Genomic DNA, 16789 nt, shown 5'->3' on the forward strand with positions numbered 1-16789 from the left:
ACTATCTCCACAAGCACAATGGGGTGAAGGTCCTAAGGGTTCGATATGGTCAGATAAAATCAAAAAGCGCCATTGGGGAATAGTGGAATTAGTTGGTGATCATCTTGGAGAGCTCTTCCACCTTCCTCATCCCTTGCATATTCTCATTTTTTCATTTCCTGCGAAGTTACAATAATGATTTGTATATTAAAATAATAATTGTAAATATTGATTACATATTGAATACTCCAAGAGGATATTAATGTAATTGAAATGTAATGAAATGGATTTGTATAGCTTTATGTGAATCAAGGTTGGGATCAAGTACAAATTATGCCATTGTACGCTTAACAATTCTTGTTGCATTATGGAAATATTATAGGATCATTTCAATAGGTGCTCTAGCATAAATGTATATGCATTCAACAATCTTAGAGAATGATTTTTTCCTTTCCTAATGTTGCAATGTGTTCTTGTTCTTTTTGGTGTAGTTTTGTGCAGTTTAGAGACATTCTAAATTCATTCGAGACAATCATAAAAGCATTCCAAGGTGTCCTAATATGGATTTTGGAGGATTTGGAAATAATTGAGATGGTTGGTGTAGACACCTAAAAATGGTCAACGCTTGTGGAGTCATACTTTAACATTTGCGCATTGCCTCATTTTAGGTTTTTGCGTCGCATTAACATTTCTTCCATGTTTCGCATTTGGTCTTTATCATTTGCGAGCATCGAGTCATTCTTCTACATTCTTCATCTGTCTCGCTTTCGAATTTGGTCTTGTCGACAACGCTATCCAGTCATGATTTTGATTGATTTTATCTTATTACATCAATGTGCATGCTCATTGGTCATTATTTTGGACATCGTCAATCCTAATTTAGGGTTTTGTCCTCCTATCAATCTTGCGATTGATTTGTCATCGATCGTTGTCCTCTTATCAATCTTGTCGATTTATCATCAATCCTTCAATCTTGTCATTTTAATGATCGATTTGTCATCGATCGTTGTCATGTTCGATCTTGTCATTTTGTGATTGATTTGTCATCAGTCGTGGTCATTTTCAATCCTGTCGTTTTGCAATCTATTTTGTCATCAATCCTTGTCTTTTTTGTCAATCTTGTCATTTAACGATCAATTTGTCATTGATCGTCGTCCTTCTCAATTGTGTCAATTTGGATCAATTTGTCATTGTTCCTCATCAATTGGCGCATTTTCTCAATCAAATCATTTATCACACTGGTCATTTATCAATCCAAAATCAAATCGAATCGAATCAATTATCTTTCAAGATCTAATTCATCTTCTAGGGTTTCGTGATTTAATCATTTAACCTTGTGTGTGTCATTTCTTCCTTTAGGATTAATAAATTGTTTATTTATCCTAAGTCTTCTCATTACAATTAAATGTTCATTTAATTGGCTAAATTATTCCTCTTTGTGAATTAATTAATAAATGACAAATTATTAATTAATTTACCTAATTTCTAATTTCATTATTTCCTAATTTCCTATTTTCATTATTTCCTAATTCCTAATTTCCACCTATTTTCTAATTTCCTAATTTTAATTTCCACCTAATTAACTTGTCTTTAGTGCTCCCTATTTTTGTGCTTCATGCGTCATACTCTTGGCATAGCAAGATGTCATAGGGTTCTAGTCCTCTAAGCTTTGCATTGGCAATATGTCATAATTCATGACATAGAAGGTGTCATAACCTTCTTCTTTCCACTCAATTGTGCCATTTTTGAAATTAATTGCTTCTAATATCCATTTCATGCTAAATTTGATCCTATCCCCAATTTATCTATATATTGGATGATTTTCATCAATCAAAGCTAATTGGTAATCACTTTTGCAATCACATAATCATAGAATCAGATAATGAGAAATAATCACTTCTTCTAGTACTCTTGTGTCAATGTCAATCTTGCTTTCTCAATTAGGTTTATGCACTTGAAGGTGAGATCTACAACAAAACTATTTGGAGAAGAAAGAAGAACAATGGAGCCGCATGAAGAAGCATTCAAATCTACCATTGGTTTGCATATGTCTTTAATTTTACATGTTTTGATTTCATGTCTCTATTGAGTGTGCTTGGGATAGATTCATTGCATTCTAGCTTTTTGTGATTAGGCTAAATTAGTATGTTTATTTGCTCTGATGATTTCCTATTTCCTAAGCTACATTAATTGGTGAACTCGACATGAACACTAACCATCTAACCTCTTTATGGTGTTTTTGAGTGCTTTCAAGTTGATTTGCAGGCCAAAAACTCAAAAACAGGGTCGTGCAGGGTTTTCTGGAGACTTCTGCGCCTGTGTGAAGCAACTTGCGCCTGTGTTAAGCATTCTGCGCTTGTGTTAGAGACATTCTGCACTTGTGTTATGAGTTATGCACCTGTTTCATGGGTTTTGTGCCTATGTAAAGTCCAGAACAGAGGTAAAAATGCAGTATCTTACTTGAAATTTGTTTAGATTTTGCATTCTATTTTCTATGTTTTGGTTTTTGGTACTAATTATCTGTGCAGAATCTTGGCATACGCATGGCAAAGACAAAAAAAACAAACTACTAACATGCTTTATGCAGAATCGATAGTCAAAGACAACAAATCAAACTTCTAACTTGGGTTTTGCAGGTTGCCTTGGAGAAACAACTAAACTTTGTGTTTGTCATTAATGTTTTAGGCACCTAGTGATTTATAAATAGGTTGGAATGAACATGCTTTTGCTTTGATTGTTGAGTGTGACATTGGAGTAGGAGAGTATGCTCTCATCCTTCTTAGGGTGATCAGAAATCCAGATCTTCAATACTATGCTCGTGTCTTTGATTGTGTGTCACCTTTAGAGGGCCTACCTTCCCGACCACTTTTCTTTTGTAAGCAATTGATAATCGTGAGAAGGGAATGACCCAAAGTGAGTACGGCTAGAATACCTTGGCATTCTAACTCACTATAAACAAATACCCGATGAGCGAAAGCTTTGAAGGAAGGGTTACGTGGGAATTGTAGTTACTTGGGATGTGATGACCCTTGAACTCTTTCTCATATCAACATATAAGTAGGACCTCATGGTCTAAATCGTGCTTGCGCGACTACATTTGTTTGGTATCTTGATGGGCTTAATGTCTTAATCACGCTTGCGTGACATCAAGGAGTAACGCTTAACAGAAATCCTTACTACACACCTTGTTTTTAGAGGCCAAAAACCCTTCTAGTTCCTTGAGAAGGACAAATTCGGATACTTGGAAGAGATACTAAGTTTGCCATGGGGAGATTTCCATGGGGACTGATGCTTGGCTGCCCTGAGAAGTGAGTGCCATGGAGGGGAGCCCGTGGGGTCAAGCATCTATGTATTCTCCTTGAATCCCATAATGAGTCTACCTCTCAAGTACCTAATGTCCTTTCCTACCATAAGAAATGTGTGAATGAGCATGATTGTCTTGAGTCTATGTTAAAATATCTTGTATTCTTTGCTTGTCAAAAGTTGAATTGCATCTCATTTCAAAAACAAGACAAATTGATCCAACATAAGATTAAACACAACAGACATTCATCCAACAAAGGTTTATCAAGATTCAAAACTCATCTTCAAACATGGTTAGCAAGCATTGTTCAAAATCTTATCTCAACAAGCATGTCACTTACATTTAGGTTCATCCTAGGTTGCATTTTGCAAAGTTCATTGTCAAGTACCAAGGTTAGGTTTCATCTAGGTCATACTCCTTTGCATATCAATAAGAGTCATCCATTTGCATATGTTCTCTTGCATTAAAGTCATATCATTGTCATACATTTACATTGCTTACCCTAGGTCTCTTCATTAAGTTTAGGTCATTATCATATCATATTAAGGTCATTTGCATAGTAATTGTCCCTTACCATATAGTGTCAAACTAGGTTTTGTCATACTTGAGTAATCCAAATCTTTGATAAACCCTAAGTCATTGTTAGGAAGTCTAGACCTTATCAAATCTTTTGTCCTTTTGTCATCAATATCATTTGGTCAAACCTAGCTTAGTATCCAAGCATATAGGGGAGACTTTGTCATTTTGTCCTTTTGTCACTTAGGTCCTTTTGTCCTTTGAGGTCTAGATATCATTCCAATTTCCTAAGGATCCCTCTCTTAGATTTGCATTCCAAAAGTTTGTCAAAATCTTCAAAAATAACCAAAAATATAGATTGCATTTTCGTCTATCTAGTTTGCATTTAGTTGCATATCATACATTATCTTTGAAAAATCCAAAAACATTGCACTTGCACAAGTGACATGCCTGTTGAGACAAGATGAAAATCTAAAAAGATGGGCGAACCAATGTATCAACCCATAGACAACATAGCAAATTCGCAGTTTGAAACTAGTCAAACAACACAAATTGAAGGTTCATCAAACACATCTCTACCGCCATATGGAACGGTTCAACTTGGACCACCTCCATTATATGAACCAGTGTTTGTACCTATGAAACCAGGACATGGGAGTGTTCCACCAACTCCAAGAGGAAGTGCGCCTTTCAATTTGAATCAACCACACCTGCAACATGACATTTAAAGTCAAACGTTATATGAAGAACAAACTCTCTCACAAGGATTTGGTTCAGATCAAGGCATTCAACAAGAAACGAATCCAAATGTCCAACTAGATTCTTCATCTGATTCTGATACTTCTGATGATGTTGACATGTTCCTTCAAGATCCGAAGATAATAAAAAGGATGGATAAGTTCTTGAACAAGGTCTTTAAGATGTTTCCACAAAAGTATCTTAACATAATGAGTAATGTGACATCTTCAAGTGACCAAATCAATGTGCAAAAACAACAAAGTGGGGAGTTGTTAAGTTTTTCCCTGCATCCAAATGAAGAAAATGCACAACAAGCAACTCAACCTACATTGATGAGTAAATGTGCTTCAAAGGCATTGACAATGACTATTCCTCAAAAGTCACCACTTGAGACAATAAATAATCCACTATTCAACACAACACCTATAACACAAGATCAAATAAAGAACACCCAAATATTGACAGTTGTCCCTCAACAAGAAGTGGTTCCTTACATGCATAAAGTCGGATCAAAATCTAAGATGCAGGAAAGCTTCACAACTGGAATGCCTAATGTCACCAATGTCCAAAATAATTCCACGATGCAACAAAGTTCTTATGTCCCGTTAAGTTCAATATCTTTGCCGAACACTATTGCGACCAATCCTTCGATAATGGTGACACAAAGAGCTACAGATAGTGGTTTGCACCAACAACAATTGTTGCAACAATTGAGTAATATACAAAAGGTACAATCAAATGTGCAAACAAGTAATGTGCAACAACAACAATTTCACATTCGACAACAAATTGCAGCACCTTCAGCACCATTACAAGTTAATGCAAACTTGCAACCATCACAATGGATTGGACAAACAACACAACAAGTTAATGCAAGTGCTATACCCCATCCTAAGGAGAAGCAACGAAAAGAACCTAAACAAAGTTTTTTACAAATGATGGGATATACACCACAACGACAATTGGCACAAAGTCAACAAATTACGATCTGTCAGCCTCAACACCAACATGTGCCACAATATGTGCCAAGGCAAACAAGCTATCCTACTTTACAACCGCAATTGGCGCCTGTGCAATATCAACAACCTACTCAATTGCAATATCAACCTAGGCTCCAAGAAGCACAACAACAAGGTCAATATCAAGGCATAGCACAACCGCAGCAACAAGCGATGTACCAAGAACTTTATATGTTGGAAACACCAAAAACGGCCATTTCAGAGTATCAACAACCGATCGGAAATGCGATGTATCGACAAAGGATACCAACTGGGATTAATGATGGACCTCTAAGTTCTGATACAATTGCGCAACAACTTGAGAAGTTGCAACAAAAAGTTGATGTATTAGAAACTAAAGGAACAAAGAAGTTGTATATAGATCAAGATTTATGTCCTAATCCATTTGACAAGAGTGTGCACATGCCTCCATTCCCTAAGCATTTTGAGGCACCTAATTTTGAGAAATATAAAGGGAATGGCAATCCAAAAGATCACATTCGAGCATTTTTCATGGCATGTACTGAGGTAAGCTATGAAGAGACGTATTTAATGCGCATATTTGCATGAAGTCTCACGGGACAAGCTATGGATTGGTATTCACATCTGCTAGGAAATATAAAGACTTGGTCTGAATTGGCTCAAAAGTTTTTATCTCATTTTGCGTTCAACATTGACAGTGATGTGACCATGTCAGATTTATGCAACACCAAGCAAAAGCAAGGTGAATCATTAGTGACTTTCTTGAAACGATGGCGAAGCTTGTATAGTCGTTCTTCTCTTGATATACCCAAAGAACAACAAGTGAATCTGTTTATCCAGAATTTGGTCCCAGAAATGATGTATGAGCTAAAATTGAAAAGTCCCAGTACTATAGAAAAACTCATTAAGAAGGGAATGAGAATTGAAACGGCTTTGGTAGCTAAAGGAATTATCAAGCTCAATAAGGACAATGACAACACCAATTATTCGGGGGATAGAAACAGATTTTGGTATAAGAACAAGAATGTCACTAATGATGGAGTTGTTGATGCAAGAGCAGTGAATGCAAATCAACCCCCATTCATGATCAAGAAATTGAGTGTTCCTAATATGTTAGCTATGGAACAACATCAAGCACCAATGAGCAATGTTACTCAACAGCCACAATACCAACAACATGCTCAACAACAGCGGACTCAACAATATAACCAACAACAAGGCCAACAACAAAACCAGCAGCGCAAACCCTTCCGATCGTGGGATGGGCCTCCTTGACAATTTACACCATTAGGAGAGCCTATTGAATCAGTAATGAGACAATTGATACAAGCAAAATTTATTAAGCTACTAGATATTAAGGCAGAACCAGCGGTAAAGCCGCATTGGTGGAATGATAATGCGTACTGTGAATATCATCAGTCCAAAGGACACAAAACTGCATCATGTTTTCAATTGAAACACATGATTCAAGATTTATTAGAGCAAGGAGTAATTGAGGTAGATCCACCCCACCCGACCTCTAACATTGATCATACTATTTTCAAAACTCCTTTGCTTGATCATGACAAGGGTAAAGCGTCCTCTTCCAACTCTACCCAAACAACAAATTATGCAAGTTCTGGTTGTAATAATGTCATTAATTGTTTTCACGCATAAAATGAGTATGTTTCTACCTTGAGAATAAAAGGACAAGATCCTTCTTGTGTAGTTACCACTCGTCGATCCAAGATAGTCCTGAAAGGAGATCCTGCAGCTCCTCCCAAACCAGCCCCTACAAGCCAGTATAATCTTTTGGATCATCTAGGAAAGACACTTGCCCAAATATCAATCCTTGAGCTATTAAAAATGTCCCCCATGCATCGTGCAGTCCTGGATAAAGCTTTAATTGAGTCCACTATCCTAACAGATATTGATGTTGACTAGTTTCAAGCCCGGATTGGACATTTAGCTGTTTCCCAAAATGTCGCCTTTTCTGTCAATGATATCTCACGTGATAAGCTCCCTCACAATGATCCTTTACACCTTGAAGTTTTTGTTCATAACTACAAAATCCGACGAGTCTTGATAGATGGCAGAGCAGGTCTTAATATTTGTACTTTGAGAGTGGTTATTGGCCTTGGATATACAGAAAATGACATTGATGCTTCTAAAAGAATAACAATCAAAGCATATGATGATGTTGAGCGCCCATCCAAAGGGATAATTACATTGCCTGTCAGAGTTGGTCCAGTGACAGAAAACACTTTCCTGCAAGTCCTCGACCTTGATCTCCCTTATAATATGATCCTTGGTCGTCCATGGATTCATGCAATGAAAGCGGTTCCATCCACCTATCATCAATGTTTAAAATATCCTTACAATGGAACTGAGATAACAATTCCGGGAGATCATAATCCATTCCAATTTTGTGCTACGCTAAAGGATACCCCTCAGCAGCAAGTCCCAGTCAATAAAGAGGCCAAATCACATAGCTATGTGGATCCTAATCAATTGTTAGATGCTGTCAAAGGAAAATTGAAGATACAAGACCAAGGATGTGGAGAATATTCAATAGATCAGACATTCCTCATCGGGAATTTGCCAGTATCTCCAAAATCATATGGCAAACCACATTTATTGCAAAAGGAACCTAAGGTCATTATTCAATATCAGCCTCCTACTACATTTACAAGATGGGGTGAACTTGATAAGGAAACTGTAGATGATGATGTCATAGATTGGCTTTATAAAGATCCAACTGAGACCCCACCTATCAGATTGCCAATGGAACGATATGGCAAAGGATTTACTATGCTGCAAAAGAAAGGATATGATGGTTGCAGTGGCTTAGGCCTGAACAACAATGGAAGGCTAGAACCTGTCATACCCAAGAGACGACCTCCAACTTTAGGGTTAGGTTTTGTACCGTTGTGAATTGGATCCACATCTACCAAAGTGCCCACGTGTAGAAAAGGACGTGATTTTGACGATGAAATAACACCTGAGGATACCCGACCTGAGACTGATTCCAATGAATGGGAGTGGAGTTCTTTTTCTTCTAGCTCCTATGCCCTCGATAATATTTTCATTGACCCTGATAATTTGCCTATGGAAGACAAACATGAAATAACTCCTCTTCCTAAAACCTGTCCTCATGCTTGGATAGAGAAATTCTGGGACCCAAGCTCCGAATCCGATACAAGCAGTTCGGATAGTGATACCACTGATGTTCATATCTTTACCATATCAGCTGATGATGACATGCCCCTCATCTATCCCTAGCTTATCCAACATGACCAACAAGAAACGCTCACATTGGACTGTTTTCAAAATGATGAAGCAATTGCAGAATTCCTTGGACTACGAGAAGGCATACCACAAGGTGATCATAAGGCAGGATTTGCTATTGACCTGGATTCCATGACATATTTTGGGGAGTCAACTCCCTCTTCCATTCATCAAAATAAAAAAAGAAAAGAAATAGTAAAAAATCAAAAGAATAGATCTTTGGGTGAAAACCGTAAGGCACTCTCTGATCATACAAAAGTCAAAATAAAAGACGTACCTGCAAGTGAAAACCTCTTTGAGGCGCCCAAAGGTGGAAGAGTGGACACACCCCTATCAAGTCAGGACAAATCAACTTTGCTTGTGGAAATGGCCGAGGAAATCAATTTGGGTACACCTGACAACCCTAAGGTCATTCATTTTGCCACTTCTCTCTCACAATAGGAAAAAATAGATTTTGTCAATTTCTTTCTTGAGAAGAAGATCAACTTTGCATGGTCCTATGCAGATATGCCTGGCCTTGATCCATAATTAGTTCTTCATAATTTGCCACTAAAAGCGGATGCTAAGCCTATCAAACAGAAACTTCGAAAGATGCATCCTCAGGTGGCTCTTTTGGTCAAAGTGGAACTAAAAAAATTGCTAGATGTGGGCTTCATCAGACCCATTGATTATGCAGATTGGATTTCAAATTTAGTACCAGTTAGCAAAGTAACTAGGGGCATCAGAATCTGCACAGATTTTAGGGATCTCAATAAAGCATGCCCTAAAGATGATTTTCCATTGCCAAACATAGACATCATAGTGGACATGACGCCTGGATATGAGATGCTTTCATTGATGGATGGTTTCTCCGGCTATAACCAAATTCGCATTTCTCCTGAAGATCAGCATAAGATAGCATTCACCTGTGCTTGGGGTACCTACTGTTGGAGCGTGATGCCCTTCGGTCTAAAAAATGCAGGTGCAACATATCAAAGAGCAATGATGACAATTTTTCATGATTTCATGCACACTTTGATGGAGGACTATGTTGATGACTTGTTATGCAAATCTGTCACTAGAGATAGTCATCTGGCCATCCTGGGCCCGATCTTTGACTGAATGGAGACCTACAAACTCAGGCTCAATCCAAAGAAGTGTGTCTTTGGTGTCACAGCTGGCAAGTTACTAGGATACATTGTTTCTCACCAAGGCATTGAGGTCGACCCTGCCAAAGTCAAAGCAATAATGGATATGCCTCCACCTTCAAATCTCCGGCAATTAAGAAGTTTGCAAGGAAAGCTCCAGTCAATCCGCTGCTTCATAGCTCAGTTGGCTGACAAATGACATCCATTCCAGCATCTATTGCATAAAGGTGTCGCTTTCAAATGGACTGAGCAATGTCAATCAGCCTTTCAAGCTCTTAAAGAATATTTGCTGTTGCCACCTATTCTAATGCCTCCGATAGACGAAAAGCCATTTTTATTGTATATTTTTGCAACTGAAATGGCATTAGGAGTTCTCTTGGCCCAACAAGATGAGAACGACAAAGAGCGAGCCATTTACTATATCAGCCGGACACTGGTAGGCTATGAGCTAAATTATTCAACTATTGAAAGGGCATGCTTAGCAGTGGTATTTGCCATGCAGAAACTCCGACATTATATGCTGAGCCACCGAACATTGTTGGTTGCAAAAATTGATCCCTTAAAATATTTGCTTAGCCAAGCAGCTTTGACGGGTTGCCTAGCAAAATGGGTCATGATTCTCAGTGAATTTGACATTGAGTATATGGAGCGAAAGGCCATAAAAGGACAAGTCATAGCAGATCAACTTGCAGAGGCTCCTATTTTTGATGATCATCCCATGTTGACTGATTTTCCAAATGAGTCAGTCTTTGCTCTCACATCCTCTAATGAATGGAAGTTATACTTTGATGGGTCCCATACTAAGTTTGGATCCGGAGTCGGCATCTTGTTTGTCACCCCTCAAGGTGACGCTATTCCAAAGTCCTACAGAATAACTTTCCACTATACCAATAACATTGCAGAGTATGAAGCACTGGTTACAGGACTCCGAGTAGCAGTCCACTGGAACATCAAGCATTTGCAAGTCTATGGAGATTCTCAATTAGTCATCCGACAAGTAAATGATGACTACGAAACAAAAGATGAAAAGCTTATTCCCTATAAGCATATGGTAGATTTCTTCAAGACCAAATTCACGGCTATCCATTTCAGTCAAGTTCCAAGAATGCAAAACAAGTCAGCAGATGCGATGGCTACGATTGCCTCCATGTTAAATATGCCAAACAATATGGACAAATGTGAATTTTTAGTTGAACAATTGCTTGTTCCTTCTTTTGACATTTCGACGGCGGATGTGATGTGCATTCTTGTTGGTCCCAACTCCCCATGGTACAATGATGTCTATCAATATTTGAAATCCCAAACCTTACCACCCAACCTTTCCGCTAACCAACGCCGAGCCTTTATCCAACAGACAGCCAAATATGTCATCATTGTCGACACCCTTTACCACCATTCCTTTGACCATACCCTCCTCAGGTGTTTGGATTCTGATGAAGCACAAACGGCTTTACACGAGGTTCACGATGGTATATGTGGGGGCCATTTCAATGGTCTAAGTTTAGCCAAAAAGTTGATTCGTGCTGGGTATTATTGGCCCACTCTGGAAAAAGATGTTCATGATTTTGTTAAGAAGTGCTACAAATGCCAGATTCATGGAAACTACATTCATGCACCAGCCCAAGAGCTTCATTCTGTCATATCTCCGTGGCCTTTTTCTCAATGGGGATTGGATCTTATTGGCAAGATTCACCCGACATCTGCAAATGGACACAAGTTCATCATTACAGCTATAGAGTATTTTACAAAATGGATCGAGGCTATCCCCATGACCTATATCACGGGTGTCCAAATTTCAAAATTCTTGCTGAATTATATCATATGCCGGTATGGGGTTCCCCTTGCCATGGTCACAGATAATGGTCGTCCCTTCAAGAATAAAGATGTCAAAGAACTTTGTGAAAAATTTCATATCCAACACCGTTTCTCCAGTCCATACTATCCACAGGGGAATGGTCAAGCCGAAGCTTCAAACAAAACCATTATCAAGATCCTCAAGAAGGTTGTCAATGACGCAGGTCAAGATTGGCATGTACAGTTGAATCCGGCACTATGGGCCTATCACACTTCTATCCGCACACCTACTGGCGCCACACCTTATTCCTTGGTGTATGGTGCGGAAGCTATTTTACCCTTGGAAGTGGAGATTCCTTCCTTGTATGTTTCCTTGCAACATCTGATTGATGACGAGACACACATAGTCTCTTGGCTGCATCAGCTTGAGATGTTAGATGAGAAACGTCAGATAGCTCTGACACATTTGCAAGCATATCAAAACCGTCTCCGTTTCTCTTATAACAAGAAGGTCAAAGGGTGACACTTTGAAGTGGGAGACCTAGTTTTAAAGGCAAACCCTAAGAATGCACAGTCTACTGACATCATCAAAGGTAAATTTGAACCTAATTGGGTTGGTCCTTTCATAGTAACTACAGCATATGGCTCGGGGGCATATCAGCTTGCTACACCGGAAGGTGAACCTCTGTCTGATCCTATAAACAGTATGCATCTTTGCAAGTACTGGGCATAATTTTCTATCAGTACTTCTTCAAATATGATCCTGAAAAAATACAAAAAAATGAAAAAAGAGAAAAATACAAAAAAAAAAAAAAGTGAAAAAATAGAAAAAAGAAAAAGAGCAAAAAGAGCAAAGAAAAATGATTCGCCCTCTAGTGGCAAACAGGCGCTTGGGGCAAGTACCTTGGTGAAAACCTGGCAAACAGGTGCTTGGGGCAAGTACCTTGGTGAAAACCTGGTAAACAAGCGCCATGTGTAAAATGAGATCGTTGCTCTGTCATCTATCATGACCTCTAAGCTATGCTTTTTCTCGGTCGGTTTCTCACGTCTATCTTTGTCTTGACCCAATGTCCTATTCCAGGCCTGTTATTGGTCAACATCATTATCTTGCATATTCTGGTTGCTTGTACATATGTTTGGTCCTGGTCTATGCATGTCCTTCAGATGCGCATTGGGTGTGTTTCCCTTGTCATGATCGATCACTAGAACTTTTGCATTTAAAATGTCCTAAAAAAATCTTCAAAAAAATCGAATAATGTCCTGAAAAAATCTTCAAAAAAATTGAATAATGTCTTGAAAAAATCTCAAAAACATTTAAAAATGTCCTGAAATAATTCAAAAAATATTGAAAAATGTCCTTAAAAAATCCAAAAAAATCATATAATGTCCTGAAAAAAAATCCAAAAAAATCAAATAAAGTCCTAAAAAAACGAACAAAAACATTTCAAAACATTAAAATCCAAAAACAAGCATTTTGTCAATAAAGGATCTCTTTTTGTGTATAAGACAAATCACTGAGCATCCCTCCAATGACATGTAATCACACACTGTGCTTTACTGAAATCATGCATAAACAGATGAACTCTTTCAATCAACTCAGACATTCAAACTGATCAACATTGTCATATCAATCAACCTCAAAATCATTTGTCCTTGTCTCTACTATCATGGGTCTTATACAGGGTGTGGTATACTTGAAAGCAGACCGTGTCCTGTCTTAAAGGAGGTACCACATGTCCTGAAACCAGACATCATGATCGTCCTTTCAGCACTTTCAACTTTTGACAATGAAGATCCAGATGTTTGTTTGATTTGTTGGAATTTGTGCATCTTATCTTTTTATTGATTTATCTTTGGCTTTGGTCATGTTCCTATGTTGCTCAATGATGTCACTGAGTGATTTAGAGTGACCGGGATGGATCATGGTCCCTTTTCTTTTTTGTGATTGTTGTTTGTCTGTGATGTGTCTGTCTTTTGCAAAAAGGGGTTGCATTTTAGCTTTGGGCTTCAATGCCATGATGCTACGCATCCATTTTGCTACATAAAAATAAAGGTTCTCACCTACAAAGTGCATTACTGAAAGCAAGTTTTTCTTCGTCTCTAACTGTCTTCCGTCTCATTTTCTTCTTACTAACATTTCTTCCGTCAGTTCGGATAGTCAGTTCGGTCTAGTGCTCCGATTTCCCCACACACATATGCTGCATCCTACATCCATTTCGTTAGTACATTTGCATTACATTAAGTATCACATCAAGCATCTTATCCATTTCATATTATCAATGCATCAAAAATACATAAACAAAAATGTATCCATACATATTCCATAATGGTACATAAACAATGCATAAGTCATCCATACATGGAAAAATAACATAAGTCATAACATGTTGCATCCCATCATATCGATGCATATCATATCATATATCATCATAATATCGGAGTACAAAATCGGACTGTCTGTCCTAAGTATGGCCCACAGGCTGACTACAAAATGTCAAACTACATAATGTCCACTGTCTGTCCTAAGGAGCACGTGCCTCTGTCACTGGGTGCTCCCTCTATCTTCCTCATCCCTGCCATGTCTCGTGGATGATTTCCCCCCTGGTCCTGGCTATGGTGGTCTCATAGGTCCACTCACCCCCATGCTGCTCAATGACCTCCGAGAGCATGCCCTGCTCTCTGTCCTCGATCGTGCCTGATATGAAGGTGCTCTCTGCTCTGGTGGAACTGCACTCTCATATAGTGTCCTCCAATGGCATATCTCCTCTCTGGTCTCTACCAACATTTGTCCTAGCTCCCGTACACTGGCATCCCGAATTGACCCAATATACTCAGTGACTCTTTGTTCCTCTCGTTGTGCCTGAGCAATCACTGCATCTCGAGTTGTTATGAGTCTGGCTATCTCTGCTCTGAACTGATCCTATTGTCTCTCTAAAGTCGCAATGTGATCCTACTGACTCGCTATGATAGCCCTGCACATCTCTATCTCCTCTGTCCTAGCTGTCTCTAGCTCTATGGGTATGTCCTGTAATGCCTCATGCTCGCCTGACTCTGGCTCATCCTCATCCTCATCTCCGTCCTCATCATCCCCATCATCCTCATCCTCATCCTCCTCCTCCTCATCCTCATCATCTCCTTCCTCCTCTCCTATGAGTGGGAAGTCCTCCTGTTGCCTCGGTACTGGAATATCTAGATCTGTTAATGGCACTGGCCGTCATCGTGCAAACCATCTCTCATACTCCTCCATCATCCCGACATCTGCCACATCTAATCTCCAATCCCACTATCTCTGCTGTACCTATGAAAAGTCCGCATATGCTATGTGTGGCTGAATCATACTCCCCCACTGACTCGTCTCTCTGTGAGATCGGGCAAAGTGCGCAGTCCTCCTAGGTACATCCTGCCTCTCTCCAAACTGTCGTATGACTCTCTCTGGCAGGTATAGCTCAATTACTCTCTGGCAATTCACTGGTCACCCAATCAGGTACCTCTCCTGTCTACAATATGGTAACTCCTCACTGTCATCTGACCATCCCGAACAATCACTATATGGCCTCCATATGAACTCTCTCAGTCGGTCTAGCTCATGTCACCAGTACAATATATATCCAAAAGGACCCTGTCTCAATGCTCCCCCATAACAATACACATATGGTCGGTGTGGTACTACCTGTCTATCTATAATCGGTCGACATATGGCTATGTGCTCAAATGCCCATACCTATAGCAATGTAACTCCACAGCTCAAAGTCTGAACTCCCTGATATGCTATCTGATGCAGCTGAAAATAGAGCATAGCCAGTACACATGGTCCCCATGCGTACACCGTCCCCTCTGTTGCCATCTGCTCCAGCACTCTTCCCCATCCAATAGGGAATCCATGTCCTCGTCTGTCTCCTACTAGTAGACATGCTATCACCATGTATCGTCGATCATACTCTGATGCCATAGTATCCCAGCCAATCTCCCTCTCGACGATATCCAGATCATCTGCGTCACACTCAAACAATCTGCATAATGCATCTCTCCCTGTCACTGGGTCATACTCTATCATCTCTCCATGAATCGGAATGCAGAGGATATGCCATACATCCTCCAGTGTCACCGTCACCTCTCCAGTCGCTAGATGGAATGAGGAAGTCTTTGAATGCCATCGCTTTGCCAATGCAATAAGCAGTCATGTGTTTGCCCTAATCTCAGGCATGAATGTGACATAGTATATCTCAAGTCCTGCTAAGGTATCTCTCTCTGTGCTCCTAAGTCTATGTCGTAGCATGAAGCAGTCAAGTCAGTTCTCCCATGTGATCAACAAATACTGTCGACTCTGCATCACAAATTGGGGCATATTTTGTCAGTATTAGGGTTTGCTCCTATGGGTTGCATTTCCTCATTTTCATGTCTAATTAGGGTGTTTTTCATCTAATCTGACCTATCCTATCCTTGTCCCCCCTTTCCGGATCATTTGCATGTCATTTTGACCAAAATTAGGGTTTGCTTTGCACAATTGCACCTGTGTAAGGTAACCTGTGCCTATGTCAGGTAACCTTTGCTTGTGTCTCCCTACACAAGCGTAGAAGACCCTACACAAGCACAGGATTCACCCTACACAAGCGCAGGAGTCCTTTTCTGCATCCCCTGTGGGCCCCGCAATGTCCCGTAAGCAATCAAAATTCATGAAATTGAAAACATGGGTATTTGAGATCCATACCGCTGCTCCTGTGTCATCTGGTCATCTGAATGTGCATACACGTTCCCCGAGGTGATCTGCCATCGGAATGTTCGCCATCTCTTTGCAAGTGTTCTTGTCCAGAGCAACAAATCCTCCTCTTTGTCTAGTGCAAATGAGCAATTTTCACTCTCTTGGCCTCATTTATAGATCTTTGTCAGTGCATAGATGGACATGCACCCTCTCCATCTTATGTTGGTCATGGTCTTTTGCATCTTCAATTTCTTGTCCTTCATGCATCCGGTATCCAATTGTCAGTCTGTTCGATCCTATCATTTTTATCGATGAATTGGCCTCTTTTCTGCATGTTGCCGGCCAATTCCTCGAGGGGGCATGCATATGTCATTGTCATTGTCTG

This window comes from Cryptomeria japonica, chromosome 1, assembly GCF_030272615.1.
Source record: "Cryptomeria japonica chromosome 1, Sugi_1.0, whole genome shotgun sequence".
NCBI lineage: Eukaryota > Viridiplantae > Streptophyta > Pinopsida > Cupressales > Cupressaceae > Cryptomeria > Cryptomeria japonica.